Source organism: Aotus nancymaae, unplaced genomic scaffold (genome assembly GCF_030222135.1).
Source record: "Aotus nancymaae isolate 86718 unplaced genomic scaffold, 86718_ANA_hifiasm-v0.15.2.pri h1tg000010l, whole genome shotgun sequence".
NCBI lineage: Eukaryota > Metazoa > Chordata > Mammalia > Primates > Aotidae > Aotus > Aotus nancymaae.
Window position 1 is genome coordinate 18,933,396 of NW_026988421.1, and position 3,032 is coordinate 18,936,427.

Consider the following 3,032-nt stretch of genomic DNA (forward strand, 5'->3'; position numbering starts at 1 on the left):
AGCTGGGATATGCAGTAAATTCCTTTTCTGTCTTACTTGACACTATTCTAGACTCATGCTAACACCCTGTTTCCCCAGTCTATGCATTAGGCCACTCAGTGATGCCTGTGTTCTCTTTTGAGGTAATCATAAAGAAGAGACCTTTTAAAATTTTGAGCAGTATTCTGTGGCATCAATAACTGTTTAGCCTAATGGTTCTCAAACTTCAGTGTGCATTGGAATCCCTTGGAGAATTTGTTAAAACACAGATTGCTGGTCCCCAACCCCTGAATTTCTAATTCAGGAGGCCTGAGATGTGTTCTGAGCATCTGCATTTCTAATAAGGTCCTAAGTGCTACTGAAGTTGCTAAGCCAGGGACTGCGCTTCTCAAATCACGACTTCAGCCAATGCATGTCAAGAACAGAAGGCGGGAGATGAATTCAGAGAAGATAAACACCTTCTGGGGACACGCTGGAGTTAAATGGACATTTTTGGGTTGTTTGTCCTGTTTTTTGTTTTTTTTTTTCTTGTGGAATAAAGTGGATTGTTCTACAGATAGAAGGGAGGTTGGTGCTGATGGATCTCTGGAAAAGGACTTGTCACTGTAAACAAGGGTGTGACCAGTGTACATTTCTGTCACACTGACCTACTTTGAGTCTGATTTTAGGTGTCACTTTTCCTGTTCTGATGCCAGGAGGAATCTTGAGGCCAAAAAATGTCCTTTAAGAGCTAGTGAGTCCCTCAGTCCCTGGTTCTTCTTTTCATTGTGCGACTTCCCCCAGGAAAGCTGTGGTTCTCAGGGGCAAGTGAGGAAGCATCCTGATAACAGTGATTATTTTTCCTCTGCCTAGTCTGTACTTTCCCCAGCAAATTCCCAGGTAACTCAAAGACAGCTCCAGTATAATTTTTGCAAATACTTCTCAATCCTTCTAGGATATTTATTCCTGTGTGTCCAAAAAGCCTGTACTTTTTATAGCACTAGTCAAATTATACTGTAATGATTTTGTCTAATGATCTGTTGCCTCTATTTTTGATTAATGACTCCTTGAGTACAGTATACACACATATATATATAGCCACGTGTATTTCATCTTTTTCTCCTCTAAGATAATTTTCAACAAATGAACAAGCCCTACTTTCATGCACATTACACTTCCTGCTTTTCAGATGTGTAAATCTTGTTTTGCTGCACAAATTTCAGGCTCCTACAGGTGATCACTGTGTGTTCTGCTTTCTCTGAGTTCTTTCCTACTCATTGCTCAGCCCCAAATTGAATATCCAGGCAGAATTTTTTTTAAAAGTAATGATACATTGATTTTCATCTGTTTCTGGGAAATGAGATCATTAGCAAGGAGGGTTTCTACTTTCTGGCTACCCCTTTAAGAATCCAAAAGGAAAAAATGTTGCCAGATGCTTGGAAATCAAGCTGCATATTTGGGAGATGGATGAAAGTGGCTGTACTCGACTGTAAAAGCCTTCCCTGAGTGAGATGACTATGGTTTTTGAAAGATCAAAGAGTCATTCTTTCTCCTCTCTCCTGGAATAATCACGGCCATTAATAGCCCATGCTGACTTTTTCTTGGGTGAAATGGAGGGCTTTTTACTTTATCCTCATGTCGACTGTGGACCTCTCCATTTGGTCTCAGATTGGTTTAATTACAGGTCTTCTGTGAGAGCCAGAGAGGATGGGGGAGGGATTAGCTAGGATGTAAATACCGTTGTAAAGGTAGCAGTGAGGGTTTATTACCCCCTACATCAACAGATGGCAAACTTTTTTTCTGATAAAAGCCAGGTAGTAAATATTTAGGCTTTGTGGGCCATATGGCCTCTGTCACAACTACTCAACTCTGCCATAGTATGAAAGCAGCCATAGATATAAAGATAAATAAGCATGCTTATGTCCCAATAAAACTTCACAGAATCAGGACTTTTCTGCCGGTGTCAGGAAAACACTTTTAGGAGTCAGCCCTGGAGCAGCAGGCCTTGCTCACTAGGAGAAGGCCATGTTCAGTTTGAGTGCCAAAGTCATGAAGCCCAATGGCAAGAAGCTGGGTGAGTTTGGGTCTGGCATCTCTCAGGCTCTTCTCGAGCTGGAGATGAACCCAGACCTCAAGGCTCAGCTCAAGGAGCTGAATATTATGGCAGCCAAGGAAATTGAAGTTGGTGGTGGTGGAAAGCAATCATTATCTTTGTTCCCATTCCTCCACTGAAATCTTTCCAGAAAATCCAAGTCCTTCTAGTACATGAATTGGAGAAAAAGTTCAGTCGGAAGCATGTTGTCTTTATCGCTCAGAGGAAAATTCTCCCTAAGGCAACTCGAAAAAGTCATACAAAAAATAAGCAAAAGCATCCTAGGAGCTGTACCTGACATCTGTGCATGATGCAGTCCTTGAATACTTGGTCTTCCCAAACGAAACTGTGTGCAAGAGAATCTGCATGAAGTTGGATGGCAGCCAGCTCATAAAGGTTCATTTGGACAAAGCCACAGCAGAACAATGTGGAACACAAGGTTGAAATTTTTCTGGTGAAAAAGTTTCTATGAGAAGCTCATGGGCAAGTATGTTAACTTTGAATTCCCAGAGTTTCAGCTGTAAACAAAAATGACTAAATAAAATATATAGTCACAGTAAAAACGAAACAAAAAAGCTTTACAGAATCAGGTGACGGGCTGCACTCAGCCCTGGGGCTGTAGTTTGTCAACTACAGATTTCACAATCTCTGGCTCCGAGTCTGCTGGGTCTCCCAAACTTTGGTGCTTTCTGCAAAACTAGAAAACAGGGTAACTGGGGGAAAAAGGGTAATATAACCTTCTGCTTTCAATCAGCCAAGATGCATGTTCCTGAGAATGGTTTCCTTTTCAAATAGGAGAACAGGATCAGCAGGCAAACAGGAAGGAGTCGGGACTGCTTAACTTTGGGTCTCCCTCCAGAGCCCCATATTGGTAAAACCTAGAAGGAAGCCAGAAGATCGGGAAGAAATTCATTTGCAGAGTCCAGCCTCAGCACCACAGATAGAGCAGAGAAGAATGGATTTGAAGCTGAAACACAACTGC

At 41.9% G+C, this 3,032-nt stretch overlaps 1 pseudogene; it reads left to right on the forward strand.

The window, feature by feature from the left end:
• Positions 1-1,983: 1,983 nt before the first annotated feature.
• LOC105715784 (small ribosomal subunit protein eS7-like) lies at positions 1,984-2,574 on the forward strand (annotated as a pseudogene).
• Positions 2,575-3,032: the final 458 nt, after the last annotated feature.